We start from the raw sequence: 25,463 nt of genomic DNA on the forward strand, positions 1-25,463 counted from the left end.
ACAATGAAGCTCATGACTAACCTTTGAATAGCAAGAGTTTTAAGTATGCTATTAAAAAACTGTAATGAACAGTTAAGTTATCAGATAGTGAAAGAAACGTGAGCTTGCATAACGCTCTCCAGTTCCATCCATGCTGTTGCAAATGGTAAAAACTCCTTTTTTACTGCAGCGTAATATTCCACTGTGTAGATGTACCACTGTTTTTTAATCCACTCATCTGCCGATGGGCTCTTGGGCTGTTTCCAAATCTTATTGTAGCTATTGTAAATGATGCTGCTATGAACATAGGGGTGCATATATCCTTTCTGATTGGTGTTTGCAGTTTCTTGGGATATAGTCCTAGAAGTGGGATCACTGGGTCAAATGGGAGTTCCATTTTCATTTCTTTGAGGAAACTCCACACTGTTCTCCACAGTGGCTGTACCAGTCTGCATTCCCACCAGCAGTGCACGAGGGTTCCTTTTTCTCCGCATCCTCGCCAGCACTTGTGGTTTGCTGATGAAAGCCATTCTCACGGGTGTGACATGGTTGCATCTCTCAGCTAACAAGTGACTTTGAGCACGTTTCCACACGTCTTCCTTCTATTTTCCTTCTATTTTCTTTGGAAAGGATCTCTTTAGGGCGGCAGCTCCGGCGCCTGTGGGGGAGCAGCAGTGGCTGGGGCTCAGCTGCTGTGGCGCCTGATGCCAGGGGCTGGGCAGAGACCCTCCCGGTCCACGGGGCCAGCCGCGCAGGCCTCCGCTGATGCTTTCAGGCCTGGGCGGTCGGCTGAGGGCCGGCTGATGAGCTCGGCGAGCTTGGCGGCAGAGGCAGCAGCTGCAGGAGGGGCGAGGCGCGCCTGGGCCTGAGGGTAGCGTCGCCTTCGATGTCAAGCACGTGTGTGTGTGTGTGTGTGTGTGTGTGTGTGTGTGCACGGCCGTTTTTCCCGGGGGTGGGGTGGGGAGGGCCCCTGAGGGTGGGGTGGGGTGACTGAGGGCCCCCAAGGGTGGGGTGGGGTGGGGTGGGGTGGGGTGACTGAGGGCCCGAGGGCGTGGGGTGGGGAGGGGTGGGGAGGGCCCCTGAGGGTGGGGTGGGATGGGGTGGGGTGACTTAGGGCCCGCGGGGGTGGCGTGGGGTGGGGTGGGGTGGGGTGACTGAGGACCCGCGGGGGTGGGGTGGGGTGGGGTGGGGTGGGGTGGGGTGGGGTGACTGAGGGCCCGCGGGGATGGGGTGGGGAGGCTTCTCAGGCGGCCTGTGGGGGCGCCGGAGACGGGAAGCACCTGGAAGGGAAACCAAGGCGACCGGGTTTCACGGGTGCGAGCCAGCGCTTCATACTGGCCGCCGAAGCTCCCGTGGGAGCCACAGACGTGGCATACACAGGTGGAAAGGCACAATCATGGTAGAATTTCTCTCAGAAATTGTGAGAAAAAAGGAAATTATAAAATATATGTGTATATTTGAATGGCAGAGCATAAACTTAAAAGCAGAATTCTGAATTGGTTAAGAGAGGCTCAAATTCCTTTTTCTCTGTGATTTAGAACTAACCAGCTACCAGAAGGCTAAATTTCCCTGTTATGTCTCTCCTTTTGGTAGATCTTGTCCAAAATTTACATTGTGTCCAGACTTTAGGAGGAAAGAAAGGGAGGGAAATGGAGAAACTGAGGAACTTTTGGCAATTTCCCCCCCCCCCCCATTTTTAAATTAAGGTATTATATGTGTGCATATCTTTCCATTGCCCCCCCCCCATTCCTATACATGCCCTCCCTCCCCAGAGTTTTTCGTCCATTACTTTTGCTTATATGCATGTATACAAGTCCTTCGGTTGATCTCTTATCTCCCCCAGATCTCCCTACCCTCCCCACTGTAATTTGATAGTCTGTTGCTTTACTGTCTCTATATCTATCTTTTGGTTCATCAGTTTATAATGTTCTTTAATATCCATAAATGAGTGAGGTCATGTGGTGTTTCTCTTTCATTGACTGGCTTATTTCACTCAGCATGATGCTCTCCAATTCCATCCAGGTTGCTGCTAATAATGAGAATTTCTTCTTTTTTATGGCAGCATAATATTCCATTGTGTAGATGTACCATAGTTTTTGGATCCAATCATCTGCCGATGGGCATCTAGGCTTTATCTGAATCCAAGCTATTGTAAATTGTGCTGCTATGAACATAGGGGTGCATATATCCTTTCTGATTGGTGTTTCTGGTCTCTTAGGATATATTCCTAGGAGTGGGATTACTGGGTCAAATGGGAGTTCCATTTTCAGTTTTTTGAGGAGGTGGGAGGTGTTCAGAAGGCAGCTGATCGATGTCTCTCTCTTTTTCCCCCCCTTCACCAGGTTCCCACCCCACCCTCTGCCCTTTCCCCATTCCCCATTGTCCTCATCCATATGGCAGAGCATAAACTTAAAAGCAGAATTCTGAATTCTGCACAGTTTATGTTCAGTCTCTTCCCGCACCCCCCCACTCCCCTTTTCCCTGAGAATCATCAGTCCACTCCCCTTCCATACCTCTGATTCTATTATATTCACCAGTTAATATTGTTCATCAGGTTTTTTAATTCCCTTGGTTTTTAGATTCACTTGTTGATAGTTATGTATTTGTTGTTCATAATTTTTTTTAAATATATTTTATTGATTTTGTACAGAGAGGAAGGGAGAGAGATAGCGAGTTAGAAACATCGACGAGAGAGAGTCATCGATCAGCTGCCTCTTGCACACCCCCCACTGGAGATGTGCCCGCAACCAAGGTACATGCCCTTGACCGGAATTGAACCTGGGACCCTTCAGTTCCCAAGCCGACGCTCTATCCACTGAGCCAAACCGGTTTCGGCTGTTGTTCATAATTTTTATCTTTATTTTCTTCCTCTTCCGAAAGAACCCCCTTCAGCAATTCATATAATTCTGGTTTGGTGGTGATGAACTCCTTTAGCTTTTTTTTATTTGTGAAGCTCTTTATCTGGCCTTCGATTCTGGTGATAGCTTTGCTGGGTAGAGTATTTTTGGCTGTAGGTTCTTGCTATTCATCACCTTGAATATTTCTTGCCATTCCCATCTGGCCTGCATGGTTTCTGTTGAGAAATCAGCTGACAATCGTATAGGTGCTCCTTTATAGGTAACTACCTGCTTTGCTCTTGCTGCTTTTAATATTCTCTCTTTGTCTTTTGCTCTTGGAATTTTAATTATGATGTGTCTTGGTGTGGTCCTCTTTGGGTTCCTTTCGCAGCTTCCCAGAGTTGGTAACCTTAAAAGTCTCTATGTTCAGCTTGGATGGGGCAGAGTTTCAGGGTGGAGCCTACAGCCTTGGCTTCCATCAGCCACACCCTATGAGACTCCTGAATCTCAGTATTCCTCAGGGTCCTTCGGTACTCGCTGCAAGCACCTCTGAGAGAAAGGTGCCCTTGAGTTTCGCCCGCTACCAAACAGTCTAGGCTCTCCCACAATGAGCCCGGAACTGTGGTTCAGTGCAGTTGGAAGTGGGGTTGGAAGTGGGGTTCAGAGCAGTCTGGAGCATTTGTCTCCTTCCCACTAGGGCAATCCAGCGGCACAGTCAACCGCCCGTTCTCTGTGTGCAATGTGTGTGCCTCCGGGACTTCCTTCCGCTGCTCCCCTGGGTTTCTGCCTCACAGCCCAGGCTCCCTCTGTATGAGCCTGGGTCCCCAGGGCCTGGCCTAGAACTGGGGTTCAGTGCAGTCGGAACTGGGGATCAGCACAGTCCAGAGCTTTTGTCTCCTTCCCACTGACTAGGGTAGGGGTGTCGAACTCAATCAGAGAAGGGGCCAAAATCTAAAATCCAGCCTAAATCGCGGGCCGAATGGTTTACTGAACAGTCATAAACTGTCATTGTGATGGAAACGCAGCGGAGTGCAGTGATGACAGCGCGGTGCGGGCCACATTGCAAGGCCTGGCGGGACGGATTTAGCCCGTGGGCCTTGTGTTTGACACATGTGGACTAGGGCAATCTAGCAGCAGAGTCAACTGTCTGTCCTCTGTGCGCCTCCGGGGGCTCTGCCTTTCGCCGCTCCCCTGAGATTCCGCCTAACAGCCCAGGCTCCCTCTCTATGAGTCTGGGTCCCCAGGGTCTGGTCTAGAACTGGGGTTCAGCGCTGTCAGATCTGGGTTCAGCACAGTCCGGAGCTTTTATCTCCTTCCCGCTAGGGGATGCCAGCCAGGCACTCAGCCGCCCCTCCTCTCCGGCTCTGTCCTCTCCGCGCGCACAGCATGTCTCTGTACCTTAGGCTTTTACAGCTCCTCTGATTTTCCTTCTGGTTTTCTCTTTCCTTCTTGTTGTAGAATTTCCAGTCAGTTGACTTTCCTGTAGTTCTGGGTAATGTCCATTTTGTATTTTAGTTGTATTTTATTGAAATTGTTGTGTGAGGCTGCATTTACCGTATTTTTCGGACCATAAGACACACCGGACCGTAAGACGCACCAGTTTTTAGAGAAGGGAAATGAAGAAAAAAAGATTCTGAAACAAATAGTGTCCTAAAATATTTTATGTGCATTAAAACCCAACATCACAGTCATAAACACATATAATCAACCCTGTAAAGTAAACAGCAGCATTTTTTTTTTTTTTTTTTTTTTTTTGGAAAGGTTTCCTATTTTATTTTATTTATTTATTTATTTTTTTTTAAATCAATCTTTATTGTTCATATTATTACACAGGTTCCTCGTTTCTTCCCCCCTCCACCAGGTTCCCACCCCACCCTCTGCCCCCTCATCCTCATCCATTGGTGCACAGTTTATGTTCAGTCTCTTCCTCCCTCCCTTTCCCCGATAGTAAATCCCTTTTCAGATAGCAAATCTGTTACTTAGCATTTTCTCATATCAATAATACCTCCACATGCCCAATGATACTCTTCACACAAAAGACATTTCCTAATAGGACAACCAGCCTCATCCAGGCCCCACCCAAGGCACTCACAGATCAACACCCCAGGACTATACTAACTCAACACATCCAGATCTAAGCCTTCATCACTTGATTCAGCAGACCCTCAAGTTCCCGCAAAAGTTTCCAGCCATGTCTGAGAGGCAGCCGTGGGGCAGGGACAGGTGAGGAGCGAGCTGTTTTGGGCCAGGCTGCTCCGGGCCTGGCCTCTGTTGCTCTGGTTTGTTCCACAACCAGCTGCTCCGTGTCTGGTCACTGCCGCTCCTGACCCAGTTGCTCTGGACTTGGCTGTTGCTGCTACAGGCCTGGCCACACCCGACTCGGCTGCTCTGGGCCCAATTGCTCCGGGCCCGGCCGCTCCGGGCCTGGCTGCTCCCAGCCTGACAGCCGCTTCTCCGGGCCTGGCCGCACCGGACCCGGCTGCTCCGGGCCTGGCCGCTCCCAGCCTGGCAGCCGCTGCTCCAAGCCTGGCCGCTCCCAGTCTGGCAGCCACTGCTCTGGGCCTGGCCACACCAGACCCGGCTGTTCCAGGCCTGGCCACTCCCAGCCTGGCAGTTGCTGCTCTGGGTCTGGTCACTGCCACTCCCCACCTAGTTGTTCTGGACTTGGCTGTTGCTGCTACAGACCTGGCCACACCCGACCCAGCTGCTCTGGGCCCGGTTGCTCCGGGCCCGGCCACTCCAGGCCTGGCTGCTCCCAGCCTGTCAGCTGCTGCTCCTGGCCTGGCCGCACCAGACCCGGCTGCTCTGGGCCTGGCCGCTCCCAGCCTGGCAGCCTCTGCTCCGGGCCTGGCCGCACCAGACCCGGCTGTTCTGGGCCTGGCCGCTCCCAGCATGGCAGTCGCTGCTCCGGGTCTGTTCACTGCCGCTCCTGACCTAGTTGCTCTGGACCTGACTGTTGTTGCTACAGGCCTGGCCACACCTGACCCAGCTGCTCTGGGCCCGGTTGCTCCGGGCCCGGCCACTCCGGTCCTGGCAAACAGCAGCATTTAGAACCATTTTAGAGCCGGGCAAGCACACAGAGAGCACACAGAGCCAAGCAAGTAAAAAAACTTTTTTTTTAAAGTATATGTGTAGGCTATATTTGGACCATAAGACGCAGGGACTTTTCCCCCCCACTTCTGGGGGGGGGGGGAGTGCGTCTTATGGTCCGAAAAATACGGTAGGTGTTACCTATGCCGCCATCTTGGATTCTCTCCGACAATGGTCGGTCCCTTCTCTTATAGCCATTTCTGGGTGTTCTCTTGTTCCTTCTGGGTGTCACCAATGGGTCTTCAGTGTGTCTTAATCGGGGGTCTCCAGGTACATTTTGCCTTGCTTTCCAACTTTCCAGATAAGCACATGTTAGGGCATTCACACAGTTAGGGAGGGCTCAGAGTCACTTTTAAAACTTAACTTTTACAAAATGGATTCAAGCCACACTAAATGGAGTTACTTATACTAAGCCTAAAACACATTTCAAATAATTTCTTTTACTAAAAATAAAATCATAATAAGATCAGAAATACAATTCACACTTATACTATGAATCACTCATAAAAAATAAATGCTTTCACTCCTATTTTAAATCACACAAATAATTATTCTCACACTGTTTTAAATCCTTAAAATATAAATCAAGCATCACACTAATATAACTATAATATTCCACCTGTGATTCCTGCTGAATTAAGTTCAAGGGAATCAATAAGTCAAAATATGTAAATCATATAAATTAGGGTAAAAAGGGTATATCACATGGGTTTGTTTTTGGGTCTTCAGGCACAAAAAATTTTTTTCTTTTTTTTCAGTCTCCCCCCCCCCCATTTATTTTTTTTATTAAGATATTATATGTGTACATAGCTTATCAATCCCCCCCCCCATTCCCAAATGTGCCCTCCCTCCCCATAGTTTTTCCTCCATTGGTTATGCTTATATGCATGCATACAAGTTGATCTCTTATCTCTCCCATATCTAAAAACCTCTTAAAACCTTAACAATCAAAGAAAGTAAAATTAATATAAGAATGAAAATGGCAATTTCCTTGACTAAAGTCCAAGCAGAATATAAGGAAGAAAGTACATGTTGAATCCATGCAATGGGGTTGATGAAATTCCAGTCAGGTATGCAGGGGACAGTTCTCCATAGAGATAGGAAGATGTCTGTCCATCTGCAGTTCTGTGGAGTTTGGCATGGAGTTCCTTCGAAGTGAGTGCTGCTGAGTTTGCTTCATAGACGAGATGATGAAGGTTGTCCTTATGCACTGAAGCTGCTTGTAAAGTATCCTTAACCAAGGGTTCTAGGAGTTGTAACTTGAACAGAGAGTCATTAAGCATAGGAGGTGCATTGTAATGTTTTGTTTGAAGGGTAGGATATAGTGGAAGATCAGGGGAAAAGTATAGAGAAGTTTTGGTATCGAAATTAGTATAGTGAATTTTGCCATTGAAGGTGATATTCATGGTATTAGCAATGAATGTACAATTAGATTGAAAATTGTAATGCTGATTGGTTTGAGTATGATCATAAACAGAGATATTGGTAAAACATGCCACAAAGTTATGTTGTCCCAAATTATGAACTAGAGATCTTGGGGAGTGAGGTATCAGAGTCATCAGTAGAGTGTCCAATTGTAGATAATCAAAAGCAATAAAAATATTGGGAGTAAATTGAATTAGTTTAGATTTTTTCAAAAAAGAATGGATCAATGTATATGAGATCCCCTACTGGAGTAGCCCATTCTTCAGAATTCAATTGAATTGGCATATTCAAAGTTGGATATGCAACTAAGTTCTCACCTCCTATAGTAGTTATGATTGATAATTCACAATCACTATATTCACAGCCAATTGGTTTGGAAAAGTCAACCATTGCCACTGTATCATCCCAAAGTGGATCAATAAAAAAATATATATTTTTTTTAATTGCCAGTTACTTTGTTTCCATTTTCCTGACCATAATATAATGCCATTACATACTGCCCAAGAGTCTGTAAATATACATATCTTATGTTTTTGTGTCCGCACTGCTTCCTGCACAGCTATATATGCAGCTATAAGTTCTGCATGTCGTGCAGAATTGGACTCACCAGACGCAATCAGAGCTTGTTGTGTCGCAGGATTGAAGGCTGCTGCCCTCCAGGTGATAAGGTCACCGGAAACGGGGGCTGATCCGTCTGTAAACCAGGCATTTTTTAAGACAAGGGTGTATTTCAGTCCCTGTACACCTGTAGGTCTTTCTATAGGTACAAACTTGTTGGCACAGGTGGATGGTTCCACCTCAAGTTTGTTTATTGATACCTCCTCAGTGAAGAGGGCTGGTTCTCCGAAGCCGTTGGTACTTCTTGTGTTTATGTACCACTTCCACGCAATTACCTTTTCTTCAATTTGACTCCCTGCCAAATCTTCCACTGACATATTTAACCATGCCTTAAGAGGCAGGGTGCCTCTGACTGTTATTGGCTGTTGTCCATTTTAAATATGAGTATTTAAAATGAGAGTATGGAAATCTCTTGGACCAGAATCCCACTGGCATTAGCTTATGGTCATCTTTCCCTTTTTATATAGTCCCCAATTACCCTGTTCTGATATGAAAGCAGTATCTAGAACTACCTTGTCACCTGGTTGTATATTCTGTAGTTGAGAGAAGAGGTGGATATAGTGTTTTAATTGTTGGAAGGCTTCTTCCTGTTCTTTATTCCATTGGAAATTTACTGCCTTTCCAGTTACTTTGTATATAAGTTTTGCTTTGTCTGACAGATATGGTATGTGTTGTTTCCAAAACATAAATAATCCCATAACTTGTTGTGCTTTGACATACGTGCATGCCCATGAACCCCAGCACGCTGAAGGCAGTGGACATATCTCTTCGCCCCCAACTTGCCAGCCCCTCTGTGCTCTACCCTCTCCCAAGCAACCACAGGTGGGCTCTCAGGAGCCGGGCTATGTGGCTGGTGGAGGAAGCCGGATCATCCCTCCACTTGTCTTCTCTTTGGTCTCTTGCAGGAAATGAGAGGAACCAGAGCCCTTAGCCAAGGGTGCCCTGCCAAGTAGGACAGTCATGGGCTAAGGAAAGGGCTGGCCCTGCCCTGGCTCCACAGGCCCTACCCAACCCCACCACCCCCAGTTCCACGTGAGGCCACTTTGCAGTCTTGTTGTGACCTTGAAATTGCATATGTGTGTGTTTATTGATGTGAAATTTACATAACACCAGTGACCAGTTTATAGTGAACAATTAGGTGACATTCACAGCATTGTACAACCATTATTCCTACCTGGTTCCAAAACATTTTCATCACTCCCAAAGTAAAATATGGTACCCATTAACCAGCACCTCTATACCCTCCCTCTCTAGCCCCCGGAAAATGCTAATCTGATGCCTATCTCTATGGGTTTGTCTATTCTGGAAATTTCATAGGCATAGAATATACAATATGTTGCCTTTTGTGTCTGGCGTCTTTAACTCAACATAGTCCTTTCAAGGTTTATCTGTGTTGTGCAATGGATCAGTGCTTCATTCCTTTTCGTGGCCGTATAATATTCCACCGAACAGACAGACCACAATCTGTTTATCCGTTCATCAGTTGATGGAATTTGGGTTGTTTCCACCTCTTGGCAATTGTGAGTAGTGAGGGTATGGACAGCCAAGTGGTTTGCAGTCCATTGAAAGCTTAGGGGGTCTGGCTGGAGGGCAGTGAGCATCCTGGAGAAGAGCTGGGCGGCTCCAGTCCTGATCTCAAGCCTAGAGCCACAGCGACGGCTCCTGGTGTGGGCACCTCACGCAGGCTGGGTGAGCTGGGTGAGCTGGTGGAAGTCACTGGAATCTGCTAACAGAACTTCCTTTGTGGGACTCTTATGACAGTGGCATAACACACACCTAGGAAACGTTCAAAACACCCAGGAAGGAAAACAAACAAAACACCTGGGAGGGTACCCTTGTGCCCAGTACAAAGTTGCAAAATGTTGCATTTTGTCATCCTTCTGCAGGAAAACAAGTTTGTTGGCTATCAGATGGCTCGCCAGAGGCCAAGGCTAAGTGTAGGGGCAGGAATTGTGGAGGTTTACTGTTCAGAGCCAGTGTTGTCAGACCTGAAATGTGTTCTCCCCCAAGTTCACAAATTTCACTGGGCCTCTGGGCCTCTAGTTTCATGTATTATAAAAGGAATCGTACACTGAAAGCCTTTGTGTCTGGCTTTTTTCACTTACAATGATGTTTCAAGATGCATCAATGTTGTAGCATGTGTCAGTGCTTCATACCCTTTTACGTACTAGTGTCCTGGTGCACAGATTTGTGCACATTAAAAAGAATTAATTAGACAAATTTTTAATATCACTATTCGTGTCTTGCTAATGAAAAGAATATAGGACTCTACCAAGTCCTACTCCAGGACTTCTGTGAGGATCAAATGAGATGAGGCACGGGAAAACACTTCACAGGCATTGGGTAAACTGTAAAATGTTTGCACCTGGCTACAAAGCAAGTTGGGTTCCTGGGCTGAAGAAACTCCAAGGAGGCTAGGGAGAAGCTGGGCTTTGCTACATGACTTCATTACTCACGTCATTACTCAGCACCCACAGACACTGTTTCAGGGTTTGGTTGGGCTGTGGGCTGCATTTTGCAGCATAAGGTCTTGGCAGCATTGGCTGCATTTTGGTGGGGTGTCACTCTCAGGTGGTGACTATATCCCACTGAGGGAAGCCAAGTGTTGGTTTGTGAGCTCCAGGTTCATGGTGCCATTTATCTTTAATGCTCCTGCATTGAGCATCTGCCCCCTGGTACTCAATACACATCATAGCTACCAGCTGGGCAGACAGACACCTAACTTTTTATATACACTGAGTGGCAGATTATTATGATCGCTGAATGCATAATAATCTGGTCACTTAGTGAGTGAGTGTGTGTGTGTGTGTGTTTGTGTGTATTAGAGGCCTGGTGCATGAATTTGTGCATCTGTGGGGTCTGGCCAGCCTGGCCAGGGGAAGGGGATATGGGCGGTTGGCCGGCTTGCCTTTTTATCATGTAGGATATACACTGAGTGGCTAGATTATTATGCATTCAGAGATCATAATAATCTGGCCACTCAGTGTATATACTAGAGACCTGGTGCATGAAATTCATGCATGGGGGGTTTTTCTTTAGCCTGACCTGCAGCCTCTTCAATCCAGGAGCCTCGGGAGATGTCCTGAATGCTTTGGCCCGCTCCCCATGGTTCTCTGCTCTCTGCAGGGCCTGCCTGCTCCACACCACAGTGACTGCCAAGCAGGCCATGCTGGGTGCTGCCTCCTCCCTGCTGTCAGTCTCCACGGAGGTGATGAGGTTAATTTGCATACTCACTCCTGAATGGCTGGTGGGCATCGTAAAGTGATGTTCAATTTGCATATTTCCTATTTATTAGTGTAGATAAATAATTTTCTATTGTGTGTGCAAGAGGCAGCTGGTTGGTGTTTCTCTCTCATCGATGTTTCTAGCTCTCTATCTCTCTCCCTTTCTCTCTGTAAAAAATCAATAAAAATATATATTTTTTAAAAGTGTCTATTAAATAAAAATAAAATTCCAAGAGCAAAAGACAAAGAGAGAATATTAGAAGCAGCAAGAGCAAAGCAGGTAGTTACCTATAAAGGAGCACCCATACGATTGTCAGCTGATTTCTCAACAGAAACCATGCAGGCCAGATGGGAATGGCAAGAAATATTCAAGGTGATGAATAGTAAGAACCTACAGCCAAAAATAATCTACCCAGCAAAGCTATCACTCAGAATCTCAGAATCGAAGGCCAGATAAAGAGCTTCACTAATAAAAAAAAAAGCTAAAGGAGTTCATCACCGCCAAACCAGAATTATATGAATTGCTGGAGGGGGTTCCTTCTGAAGAGAAAGAAAATAAAGATAAAAATTATGAACAACAAATACATAACTATCAACAAGTGAATCTAAAAACCAAGGGAATTAAAACACCTGATGAACATTATTGACTGTTGAATATAATAGAATCAGAGGTATGGAAGGGGAGTGGACTGATGATTCTCAGGGAAAAGAGGAGTGGGGGGTGCGGGAAGAGACTGAACATAAACAGTGCACCTATGGATGAGGACAATGGGGGGTGGGGAAAGGGCAGAGGGTGGGGTAGGAACCTGGTGGGGCGGGGGGAAATGAGGAACTTTTGTAATAATATGAACAATAAAGGTTTATTAAAAAAAAAAGAAAGAAAGAAAGAAACAGCAAATAATAATAATAATAATAAAGAAAGCTACTAAGTCTTCAAGAGTTACAGTTAAGAGAAGACAAGGACTTCAAATGAAACCTGGACCATTGAAAGGCTGGGCTTGGAAACATGGAGTTCAGAGAAGGCTGGAAAACTCAGCCCGTTAATGATTCAGAAGTTCATCTCTTGATGCCAAATGCTGGATACTTTATTGATTTTTATTTTATTTTATTGATTTTCTACAGAGAGTAAGAGAGAGGGACAGAGAGCTAGAAACATCGATGAGAGAGAACCATCGATCAGCTGCCTCTTGCACACCCCCCACTGGGGATGCGCCCGCAAGCAAGGCACATGCCCCTGACCAGAATCGAACCCGGGGCCCTTCGGTCCGCAGGCCGACGCTCTATCCACTGAGCCAAACCAGTTTCGGCACTTTATTGATTTTTTTAAATTTCTTTATTGATTAAGGTATCACATATTTGTCCTCAACCCCCCATCCCAATCCCCCACTCCTCCCCACTCATGCCCCCACCCCCCTATTGTCCTTGACCACTGGTTAGGCTCATATGTGTGCACATAAGTCCTTTGGTTGATTTCCCCCTTTTATCCCCACCCTCCCTCTGAGGTCCAACCGTCTGACCCCTGGACTTTATTGACTTTTAAAAGCATTATCCAGACTGACCGGCATGGCTCAGTGGTTGAGTGTCGACCTAGGAACCAAATCGAGCGTCCAGTTGCCCAGTAGATTGCACAGCAGCGGGTGGTTGTGCTGGAGGCTGCTGCTGGTGAGTTTGCAACAGCCAGCCCATCTGTGTTGCCTGGGTGCTCACTCAGGGGCTGTGACCGGGTGCCTGGGTCTCTGAGGCTCATGGCTCTTCCCGTGGCCTCCCCTGTGCCCTTCTCTGCCCCCTTCCCCCCTTTCTGACCAGGGCCCCTTCTTAACCCTACCCATGGGTCATTTCAAGAAACCACTGTTTGCTGTGTAGCACCCAGGCAAAACATGCTCTCCAAATCCAACTTGTGTATGTGGCAGATTAAACTTGACATTATCATAAAATAATAATAATAATAACAACAACAATAATAATAAATATTAAAAAAGAAAGAAAGAAAGAAAAGGATAGAAGGCTTGCTCCCTAACCATTTCACTACATTTTATTATTTCCCACGTTCTTCTGGTTATTTGAGCTGCTAAGTTAGGGGGGTGAAATGGAGAATGCCGATGGGCTACTGGCGGCTTTTCAGTCCATGTCAGTCTCATCACGGTGGCGGTTTTTAACTGGCCACAGTAGGAGCGTACACACCGGGGAGATGGGCGAAGACTGCAAGTCACAGCTTAATTCATTGTATATTTATTGAATATTTAGACAAGAAAGAGGGCTCCTTCCCTTCTCTGCCTGCCCCCAAATATCTTTACTACCATAACCTGAAGAGAACCCGTCCTAAGTGTGACCGCCGCTAAGGCGGCCGGCTGTGTACTGAGCCCACCACATTGCACACCCTCCATCCTGAACCCTTCCCAGATTCCCGGAGCTGTGTGTCCAGCTGCCCACCTCATGCTTCCACTCAGCGGCCTCTGAAACACCTCTCAGCGTGGCCAAAGCAAAGCTCCTGTGAATAGCGCTCCTGCCTCCTTCCCGGTCTTAGCGGAGCTCCCATTGCTACAACTGCTAAGACCGAAAACCCCTTATCCTGCTCGACCGCGCCACCTGCTGGGTACGAGTCCCTCTGCCAGGGACTGGACCTTCACAGACACCGGGTATTTTAGGTGGAGAAGATATGAGAAGTCATGGGTATATAAGAGAGTTCTTAGCTTTAAAAAAAAAATAAAATATATATATATATATATATATATATATATATATATATATATATATATATATATATAGTTTTTTACAGAGAGGAAGTGAGAGATAGTTAGAAACATCGATGAGAGAGAAACATTCATCAGCTGCCTCCTGCACCCCCCCACTGGAAATGCCTGCACCCAAGGTACATGCCCCCGGCCGGAATGGGACCATTCAGTCCGAAAGGCGACGCTCTATCCTCTGTGCCAAACCGGTTTTGGCGAGAGTCCTTATTTTAGCCAAGTAGCCATTGCTAACAAGGAGCCATAAAGCGGGCAGCCACATGTCGGCTGGTTAACAATACAACGTAGGAGCTTTACATAGTAGCCCCACGAAGCAGCCACACACTGCTGGTCAGTAACGTACTTTAGCCCGGCCGGTTTGGCTCAGTGGATAGAGTCAGCCTGGGGACTGAAAGGTCCCAGGTTAGACTCAGGTCAAGAGCATGTACCTTGGTTGTGGGTATATCCCCAGTAGGGGGTGTGCAGGAGGCAGTTGGTCGATGTTTCTCTCTCATCGATGTTTCTAGCTCTCTATCCCTCTCCCTTCCTCTCTGTAAAAAATCAATAAAATATATATATTTTAAAATAACATACTTTATACTGACTTACACACAAGAGGCTTCTTATTAAATAGTGGCATCAGTCTTAGGGGCACAGAAGGACGCGCTGGTGTAGTCCCGTAAGCTGGCTGTGTCCTTGCTCTGACACCTGCGTCTGGGAAGTTGGCCTTGGCTTTGAACATCCGGCCTCCTCTGAACAGGGTTCCCACATGGGTCATCCCTGAACTTTGTGTTTCATCCCCTCTCCCTCCACATTAGAGAGTCTAGTTGCCCCTTTTCAAACCTGCATCCGCTTTTCGTAAGCCGCCGTTCTGACCCATGTACCCTCACCGGCAGGTGGTAGTGCCTGCACCCCAGGCTCTGTCCTCCACTCTTGCAGCCAGATGGAGTCGGTAAGACCTTGCTAAGATCCCTTTCCTCCTCTGATTCAAACTCCCCCACATACCTCCAGAACAGACACCCATCTACTTCTTGGGCTGCTTCCAGGTGTCGGTTATGGTAAACCAGGGGCCCAGTGCATGAATTCGTGCACCTTGAAAGGACTGTGGGCCACAAGGCTGCGGTGGGCACAGGGCTGGGACTCCTCCGCACCCCTGCCCAGCCCCTCTGCCATGGCCCCCAGCCCCGTCTGCCAACAGCCCTGCTTTCACCGCTACTCCCATATGTCCCATATGCTGACAGCGCCAGCCCTGCTCGCATCAGCTGGTGGCAAGGAGCAATTGGGGCCAGCGCCAGCACATGTGAGCGAGGCCGCACCATCAGTGGTTATGAGTGGCTGCTGCTGCCCCAGCTACCCCTCAGGAGCAAGGGAAGGAGGTGGAGCCCTCAGGGGCAATCGGGGCTGGCAGCCGCTGCTCGCACCTGCTGATGGCACCCAGTGAACTGAGACAGTGCTGGACACTGGCAGCGGGTGCGAGTGGCAGCTCTGGTGCCAGCAGTGGGTGCGAGTGGAGCTGTTGCCGTCGGTGGGTGCGAGCCGTGGCTCCACCAGCAGCGGGTGCGAGAGGCAGCTGCCGGCCCCAATCGCCCCTCAGGAGCAGGGGGTGGAGAAGCCCTGAGGGTGTTTGGGGCCAGCAGCCACTGCTGGAACCCACTGATGGTGCCAAATGATCAGGGCTGGCACCGGTCGCCGGCAGCAGGTGTGAGTGCCTGGCGGAACCACGTCGCGAGGGCGCAAAGAATTTTCTGTAACCGCCAGATGCCCGCCCCAATGACAGCGGCCAGTGCCCCGCCTTGGTCTGGCGCCCCCACTCACCTCCTCTACCATCTCACCGAGGCCAATGCCCGCCATGTTCTGAGCTCTGCTGCCTGCTGCTGACACCTGCCATGGTCCACGCACGCCCCCTGGTGATCCACACGTGTCATAGCGACCGGTTGTTAGGTTGTTCTGCCGTTTAGTCTATTTGCATATTAGGGTTTCATATCTATACTAATAAAAGGGGAATACGCTAATTAGACTGAGAGACCTTCCAGGAGACCTTCCCGACCTTCTTCTGGACAAAGCCATGGTGGTGGGGCCAAGGTAGAGGCGGTGAGAGGCCAAGAAGGGAGGGCAGTTGTGGGTGATCAGGCCACGATGGGACGGCAGTTGTGAGTGATCAAGCTGGTGTGGGGCGGGGCCAGAGCAGCAGGGGGGGCAGTTGAGGGTGAGCAGGGCATCAGTGGAGGTCAGTTGAAAGTGATCAGGATAGCGGGGGGCGGGGGGTCCAATTTGGAGTGAGCAGGCCAGCAGGGGGGCAGTTGGGGGATGAGCAGGCAGGCAGGGGGGATCTGGGGGTGAGCACACTGGCACGGGGGGCAGTTGGGAGTGATCAGGCTGGTGGGGGAGCATTTGGGGATGAGCAGGCCAGCAGGCAGAGTGATTAGGGCCAATCAGGCAGGCAGGCAGGCAGGTGAGTGGTTAGGAGCCAGCAGTCCCGGATTGTGAGAGGGATATCCGACTGCCAGTTGGGGCCCGATCCCTGTCAACCAGCAGTAGGACATCCTTTAAAGGGGTCCCAGATTAGAGAGGGTACAGGCCGGGCAGAGGGACTCCACCCTCCCCCATGCACGAATTTCATGCACCAGGCCACTAGTATATAGATAACACTGCAGAGAACACAGGGGTGTATATATTCTTTCAAATTACTGTTTCAGGGTTCTTCAGATATATTCCCAGAAGTGGAACCACTGAATCATAAGGCAGTTCCATTTTTAATTTTTTGAGGTAACTCCATACTGCTTTCACAGTGGCCGCCCCAGTCTGCATTCCCACCAGCAGTGTACCAGGGTTCCCTTTTCTCCACATCCTCACCAACACCTGTTGTTTGTTGATTTATTGATGGTAGCCATTCTGATAGGCGTGAGGTGATATGTGGTTTTAGTTTGCATGTGTTTGAGGATTAGTGACATTGTGCAACTTTCATTTGTCTATTCGCCATCTGTATGACCTCTTTGAAAAAGTGTTTATTCAGAAAAACCGGTTTGGCTCAGTGGATAGAGCATCAGCCTGCGGACTGAAAGGTCCCGGGTTCAATTCTGGTCAGGGCATGTATACCTTGGTTGCGGGCATATCCCCAGTAGGAGGTGTGCAAGAGGCAGCTGATCTGATGATTCTCTCTCATCGATGTTTCTAACTCTCTGTCCCTTTCCCTTCCTCTCTGTGAAAAATCAATAAAATATATTTTTTTTAAAAAAAGAAAGATAAAAATAATCAGAGAAACATGGATCAGTTGCCTCCTGCATGCCCCCTACTGGGGATCAAACCTGAAACTCCAGCTTGTGCTGTGACTGGAAATCAACCAGCAACTTCTTGGTACATGGGACGATGCTCAAGTAACTGAGCCACACTGGCTGGGCCCTTTGCCCATTTTTTAATTGGATTGTCTAATTATTTGGTGTTGAGTTTTATACTTTTTTTTTTAATAGTAACCCCTTATTAGATGTATTATTGATGAATATATTCTCTCATTCATTGGGCTGTCCTTGCAGTTTGTTGTTGGTTCTCTTTGCTGTGCAAAACCTCTTTATGTTGCTGTAATCCCACTTATTTATGTATTGTCTCCCAGTGAAATATATCAGGGGAAATTACTGCTTTGAGGAATGTCCACGATTTTCCTGTTTACGTTTTCTTCTAGGATTGTTACGGTTGTGAGTCTAGCATTTAAGGTATTTAATCCGCTTTGAGTTTATTCTTGTGTATGGTGGAAGAAGGTGGTCTGATGAATATTCTGGTGCAAGGGAAATCTCTTTCAAAAGACCTCTGTCAGGCGGGTTGTCAAATAATAATATAAAAATGCCATCTATCTATCTATCTATCTATCTATCTATCTATCATTTATCCATCCATCCATCCAACCATCCAATCATCCATCCATCCATCCATCTATCTAATCTGGCACAGAACTCTGGAACCCCTTGTAATTTCCTAAGCGATAAAAATGCTAGGAGCACCTTTGTTGTAACAGTTGCTCTTTGGCCCTGGTTTCCGACGCAGGGCTCCTAAACCCGCAGGGTGGCAGGAGCGTCTTTTGTTCTGAAAGTGACGCCATGCTGGGCAGGGTCCTGGGTGGCTTCAGGATGGGTGCTGGCCACCAGCCGTGCATTAGAGTTGGAAAGGTTTAGCCCCGCCCACGTCTTCCCGGAAGGGAAGAGAGTCTGGAGGTTGAGTTAATAATCAATTATGCCTTCGTAAGGACGGAGTTCAGAGAACCTGGTGCTCACATCCGGGCCCAGGAAGGTGGTGACAAGCTGCACCAGGACAGAGCTCCTATGCTCCCACCCTCACAGGCCTCGTCCTTTCTGCTTATCCATATTCTCCATCGTGTCCTTTATTATATAACCAGAGGCCCGGTGCATGACATTTGTGCACTGGGGGGGGGGGGGGGGGGGCCCTATCAGCCCAGCCTGCACCTTCTCGCAGCCCAGGAGCCCTCGTGGGGGGACCAGCCTAAGCCGTCAGTGGGACATGTATTGCTGCGGAGGCAGGAGAGGCTCCCACTACGGCTGCTGCGCTCACCAGCCAGGAGCCCAGCTTCTGGCTGAAGAGTGCTCCTGCGTTGAGCGTCTGCCCCCTGGTGGTCAGTGCGTGTCACAGTGACCTGCATGGAAACCAGCTCTCTGACCTCCATCCCCCAAGAGGTCCTGAATTGCGAGAGGGTGCAGGCCAGGCGGAGAGACCCCACTGGTGTACGATAGGGGCCAGGGAGGGAGGCAGGAGATTGGCCAGCTGGGGAGGGACTGTGGGATTGACCAGACCCCAGCAGCAAGCTAACCTCCTAGTCCAGTGATCGGCAAACTCATTAGTCAACAGAGCCAAATATCAACAGTACAAAGACTGAAATTTCTTTTGAGAGCCAAAAATTTTAAACTTAAACTATATAAGTAGGTACATTGTTATTAACTTTATTAGGGTACTCCTAAGCTGGCCTTTGCTAAAAACTCAAGGGGCCAAAAGATCCACACGTGGCTCGCGAGCTGAGGTTTGCTGAGCACTGTAATTGTCCGAGCGTCTGCCCCCTGGTGGTCAGTGCATGTCATAGTAAGCACTTGAGTGGCCTTAGCATATCATTAGCATATTACCCTTTGATTGGTTGAATGGCTGAACAGATTACTGGACACTTAGCATATTAGGCTTTTATTATGTAGGATAAACTGGTCATTCTTCGTGTTTTCCTGACATCTGTGAGCTGTTCTAGCAAATGATTGAATCCAAGGAGAATGTCATGGTGAAAAGAAAAATGGGAGGGCTGGTAACCTAGCTCAGTGCCTGTTTAAAACTTCGGTCTTGCTATTTCCCCACTCTGACTGACTTTCCGGGAGCTGCAGAGCCGAGCCCCAAGGCTCCACCAAGACTGGCGCGGGCGGAGCCGCAGGGACTAGGTCAGAGCCTCCAGGAGTTCAGTTCAGGCTTTGGAGCCAGAATTCCCCTGGACTGGCCGATCCGCTACTGTCCTCCCTCGGAGTGCCGGCTGATGGTCCTCCATGCACTCGGGAACCTCTAGTTTGCAGCCACGTTAGGCAGGAGTTGTGGGGGACCTGGGACCTGCTGTTTGTATTTAGAGTCTGAAATGGGGGGCAGTCCTGTGGAGCTGAGCCTTCAACTTGCGGGGTTCTGATGAATTGCGGTTCGTCTCAGGATTCATTAAACTGTAAGCCACCACGCTGGTGTTTCAGAGCGTTGCCTGGTGTGGGGGGGAGAAGCCCACACGTGTGGTGTGGGGAGACTCCTGTGAGAATAAAGGAGAAACAATGGGGGAAAACTGTGGTTTTTCCATACACGGGGACCAACTTTTTCAAAGTGGTCTTTACCCGCACAGCAGGGTAGGCACCAACAAAGACAGCTGCCTTCGGAGCAACATTGAAGCTTTGTGGCCCTGGCCAGCGTGGCTCAGGCGGTGGGAGCCTGGTCCCGTGCACCAAAGGACCGTGGGTTCGATTCCTGGTGAGGAGACATGCCCAGGTTGCAGGTTCAATCCCTGAACAGGAGGCAACCAATCAATGTTTCTCACTCACTCTCTCTTTCCCTCTCCCTTCCTCTTTCTTAAAAAAAAAGTCAGTTTAAAAAATAAATAAATAAATACACACAAACATTTGAGCTTTTCGGGCACCATGGCCTCCATGAGGCACCCCAAACGTTAGCTCTGTAGTGAACCCCAGCCCAGGTGTGCCAGGAACAGCCTCCTAGGAGACAGACCACTGCGTGATTTTTACCCACAAGATTTGGGAAAGGCGCACACTGTCTTTGGTGTTGCTGGGGCTGCTCACTCCCTTTTTATTCCGGAAACCTTTCCCCACTCCTGGTTGTTACTGTTATGTGTTTTCCAGTTATCCTAGTCATGCCCTCTGGTCTGTCAGGGTAGGGAATCAAGTGGCACCCGGTGGATCCACTGTATATCCTAGAAGATTCCGCAGCCGAGACTGAATGAAGACAGCCAGACGGCACGTGCCTGGAGAGCCTGTTGGACTTGACGAGAGGCCCGGGGCATGAATCCGTGCACGGGCGGGTTCCTCAGTGATTCGGGCCCATCGGGGCCAACTCACCCAGTCCCAATGGGGCTGATTGAGGCTGGCCAACTGGGAGAAGGGTCTGCAGGTTGGCCTGCGGGAGTGCGCTGACCACCAGGGAGCAGCACTATGTTGAGTGTCTGCCCCCTGGTGGTCAGTGCACATCACAGTGACCAGTTACTTGGCCAACCGATCATAATCGTTGCCTAAGATAGATAGATAGATAGATAGATAGATAGATAGATAGATAGATAGAGAAGGGGAGGGGGCAGGCCCAGTGCATGAAATTGTATACAGGTAGCTCACCTCTGCTTGTCACCCCCCCGCAGGCCATGGGGGTGGGAAGCACTGAGAGGTGGTCAGTGCACCTTTTATTATAGGGGATGTTGGATTCCTGTGGCAGCGTACACAGACACAACATAAAGAAATGGCGACCACCCCAACTGGAATGTCATCGTCCTGTGCACCAAAAGATTGCAGGTTCAGTCCCCAGCTGGGGCACGTACTGAAGGCAACCAATCAATGTTTCTCTCTCTATCCCCACTCGCTCTCTTCCACTCTCTCTAAAATGCAATTAGAAAAATATCCTCTGGTGAGCTTTAACAAAAAAAACCTTACATCTTGATAGAGAATTAATTGAAAACTCTGAGGGAAGGAGGGAGGGAGGGAGGGAGGGAAGGAGAAACACTGAGATGAGAGAAACACATGGATTGGTTGCTTCTCAAACCTGCAACCCAGGTAGGTGCCCTTGACTGGGAATCAAACCCAAGACCCTTTGGTGCATGGGCCAACACTTTAACCATTGAGCACACCTTCCAGGGCTCAAGATGTAGATTTGATAAAGCTTCATGGAGAAGCTAAACTTGTCTCTAAGTTTGATTGTTTTATAATATAACTAGAGGCCCGGTGCATGAAATTCATGCATGAGGCAGGGTTGGGGGGGGGGGGCACAGTGTCCCTCAGCCCAGCCTGCATCCTCCCCAATCTGGGACCCCTTAAGGGATGTCCGACTGCTGGCTCCCAACTGTTCACCTGCTTGCCTTCCTGATTGCCCCTAACCGCTTCTGTCTGCCAGCCTGATCACCCCCTAACCACTCCCATGCCAGCCTGATTGATGCCTAACTGCTCCCCTGCCAGCCTGTTTGCCCCCAACTTCCATCCTCTGCCAGCCTGGTCACCCCTAACTGCCCTCCCCTGCAGGATTGATCGCCTCCAACTGCCCTTCCTTGCAGACCTGGTCCCTCTCAACTGCCCTCCCTTGTAGGCCTGGTCCCTCCCAACTGTCCTCTACAACTGGCCATCTTGTGGTGGCCATCTTATTATGTCCACATGGGGGCAGGATCTTTGACCACATGGGGGCAGCTATTGTGTGTTGGAGTGATGGTCAGTTTGCATATTATTCTTTTATTAGATAGGATAGAGGCCTGGTGCATGGGTGGGGGCCAGCTGATTTGTCCTGAAGGGTGTCCCAGATCAGGGTAGGAGTTCCTTTGGGGCGTGGGATGGCCTGAGTGAGGAGCCTGTGGTGGTTTGCAGGCCGGCCATGCCCCCTGGCGACCCAAGCGGAGGCCCTGGTATCTGGAATTTATTTATCTTCTACAATTAAAACCTTGTAGCCTGGAGTGGAACCAAGCCTTCTGCTTGTTCTGTGGCTGCCGCCATTTCTGTTTGGATTTGTTTACCTTCTATAATTGAAACTTTGTAACCTTGAGTGGAGGCTTAAGCTGGCTTAGGCAGAAAGCTTGGCTACTACCATTGCCTGGGAAACCCAAACCTCCCTCCTGCTCTCTGTGGCCATAGCCATCTTGGTTGGGTTTATTTGCATACTTGCTCTGATTGGCTGGTGGGTGTAGCAGAGTGATGGTTAATTTGCATATTACTCTTTTATTAGGTAGGATCATTTAAATAAAGACTATGAAAATCACAGGCATGGTTGCAACTCTTCCCCCCCCCCCCCCAAATTCATAGATGTTCTGAAAGGAAAAGTTAATAAAAGCCCCAGAATGTAGAACAAAGAGGAGGGATGAGAAAACAGGAGAGAAGTGTGTGTTGGGGGGTGGAATAAGGGGGTAAATGGTGATGGGAAGTCAAATTAAAAAAGAAGGCCCTGGCTGGTGTGCCTCAGTAGTCAGAGCATCATCCCGTGGGTTCAGTTCCCAGTTGGGGCGCATGTGGAAGGCAGCTGATATATCCTTCTCTTTCACATCAATGTTTCTCTCTCTCTACACCCATTAATGAAAACGAAACAGGAGAGAAAGTCTAGCGGTGAAGGATCAGTGCAGGGCCGCGCTCCAGACGAGGAAGTTGCGGGGGAGTCACCGGGAAACGGAGGGCGGAAACACGCCCCACACGGTGAGGTCCCAGGCACACCCTCACTCTGACACCGACCGCAAGTTCAGGGACCCTGACAACCTCCAACTCCAATAATTTGGTGGATGACTCACTGGTGGTTACAGTTTATCAGAGAGAGGACACAGATGACAGTCAGCTCGGCAAGAGGTGTGCGGGGCAGGATACGGGAGCGCTCCCGCTGTCCCAGGGGGCTGGACGGCACCACCTTCTCCCAGCAGCAGAGTGACAGCGGGGAAGCTGCCGGGCGGCTCCGGTCTTTAGGGGGATGGGCCGCAGAGGCCAGCTTTCCCAGCCCTGTGGCTGCTTTCCTCCAGCCGCTCCGCTCCTGGGGGGAGCTGGTGCCACGGGGCGAAGCCCTTCCCGGAAGCGCTGTGCTAATGTACACCATCCGGCGCGGCCCAGCCCCACGTAAACAGACACTGCTCTCAGGCAGGACATTCCAAGGACTTAAAGACTTCCTCTCTGCAGGGACAGAAGGGCGAAGGCCAGGCCTGTAGTTGCAGGGCACCATTAATCCTTCTCTGTGCAGACAGGAAACATTCCCAGGGCCGCAGAGAAAAACAAGGCGAGGAGAGAAAAGTATAAAATGATGAAACAAGAGCAACTCACCCATAAGCCCATCCTGGTGCAGCCAGGGCTGCAGGGTGATAAGTGATGGGGCCAGGCCCCAAACGGCTGAGGAACTTTGCACCTGTAATTCTGGGCCTAGAAACTACCATCTAGTCTAGAGTGAAAGTAGGCAAAGAACAGTAAACACTTATTATGGCTCAGAAAGGCATCTTGGTAATCCTATCTAATAAAGAGGTAATATGCAAATTGACCGTCACTCCAACATACAAGATGGCTACCCCCATGAGGTCAAAGATGGACGGCAGGGGAAGGCAGCTGGGAGTGATCAGGCCAGCAGGGAAGGGCAGTTGGGGGTGACCGGGCCAGCAGGGGAAGGCAGCTGGGAGGGACCAGGACTGCAGGGGAGGGCAGTTGGGGGCGTCCAGGCGTGCAGGGGAGGGCAGTTGGGGAGAACCATGCCTGTAAGGGAGGGAAGTTAGGGGTGACAAGGCCAGCAGGGGAGGGCAGCTGGGGGCAACCAGGCCTGCAGGGGAATGTTTAGGGGGTGATTAGGTAGGCAGGCAGGCAAGCGGTTGGGATCCCAGATTGGAGAGGATGCAGGCTGGACTGAGGGACACACACACCCCTACCCCCGTGCACAAATTTTGTGCACTGGGCCTCTAGTGTAAACACAGTAGCACAGCAGCAGATCACAGGAGAAGAGGGTAGGGGAGAGTAGAGAGTGGGAAGAGCAGTTAATGTACCTGCAAGTGCTCGTCAGGAAGTTAAGGCAATAAGCATGTTATTCAGAATTACAGAGGCTACCAATCGTATCAGACAAAATAAAAATCACTCGCAAAACTTGGGAGGGAGAGGAAAGGACACAGAATATGTTACATTCACACTCATGGGGGTGGCAGTGGAAAGTAAGTCATACTTTTTAAATAAAATTTTTTATTGATTTTGAGAGAGAGGAAGGGAGAGGGAGAGAGAAAGAGGGAAACATTGGTGTGAGAGTGACACATCAATAAGCTGCTTCCTGCATGCGGGGATCAAGCCTGAAACCCAGTCTTGGGCCCTGACAGGAAATCCAACCGGGGACCAACCAACTGAGCCACACTGGCCACGGCTCAGGTTATGATATTTTTAAAAATTCAATCGAGTAAATCAAGGGTTAGAGGTAGTGGCTTGTGATTTGGCACCCTAGGGTTAATGTGGAAGAAAATATGCAGAAGAGATCAAAAGTGGTTCACCTTGGCCCTAGCTGGTTTGGCTTAGTGGGTAGAGCGTCGACCTGCGGAATCAAGGGTCCCGGGTTCTATTCCAGTGTCTGGGTTGCAGGTGTCCCTGCCGACGTGCCCCTTCCATGCAGCCAGCCTCCCGGGTGCAGGGCTGCTCCTCCAGCTGAAGGGAAGGAAGGTGCCCCGTCAGCCTGGCTGCTGCGGAGGCCGCTGGGAGGGGGAGGGTAGATGTTTCCAGGAATCCATCCCCTAATGAGTGCAAAGAGGCTATGATTTTCCCAGCAGCCCCTGGATCAATGGATGCATATGAATGTTCCTGGAGTGAGTCAGGTTTCAGCACCCACTCCGTGTTTACGCTGCATTTATAACCGAGGGCGAGGCGAAGGCCCTCACTCCATGAATAAGTGATGAGGTCGAGGAGCCGTCGCTGGAGCAGCCCCGCACCAGCCCCAACAGCGCAGAGAACGGGCTGCTCCTGGGGAGGCCGAGAGGAACGGGTCCGGCCTTGTGGGAGGGGACGGGGAGGGGCGGCGGAGAGACCAGAGGGAGGACATTTACCCCGCTCCGGGCTGGGACCACCCCAGGGGGGCGCCGCACTAAGAACCCCCATCCAAGGCAGCATTTGTCAGCTTCTCGCCCTGATCTGACTTTTCCAAAGATGCCCGGCCGCCGGCCGCCCCAACAGCTAACTCAGCGTTCCGCCCGCCCCGCGTGCGCAAGGGTCTTATTCTTAAATATAAAATATAGATATATATAATCTTGCTGAAACCGGTTTGGCTCAGTGGATAGAGCGTCGGCCTGCGGACTGAAGGGTTCCAGTCAAGGGCATGTACCTTGGTTGCAGGTACATCCCCAGTAGGGGGTGTGCAAAATCAAT

The 25,463-nt window shown here is 49.5% G+C and overlaps 1 protein-coding gene and 1 pseudogene across 1 annotated transcript in view; one reads left to right on the top strand and one right to left on the bottom strand.

Moving 5' to 3' along the window:
* Nucleotides 1-25,463, top strand: part of OPA3 (outer mitochondrial membrane lipid metabolism regulator OPA3) — a 113,884-nt gene that overhangs the window by 85,782 nt on the left and 2,639 nt on the right. The gene's annotated exons all lie outside the window — the stretch shown is intronic.
* Nucleotides 665-7,721, bottom strand: LOC118706778 (annotated as a pseudogene).

Source organism: Pipistrellus kuhlii, unplaced genomic scaffold (genome assembly GCF_014108245.1).
Source record: "Pipistrellus kuhlii isolate mPipKuh1 unplaced genomic scaffold, mPipKuh1.p scaffold_m20_p_55, whole genome shotgun sequence".
NCBI classification, from domain to species: Eukaryota; Metazoa; Chordata; class Mammalia; order Chiroptera; family Vespertilionidae; genus Pipistrellus; species Pipistrellus kuhlii.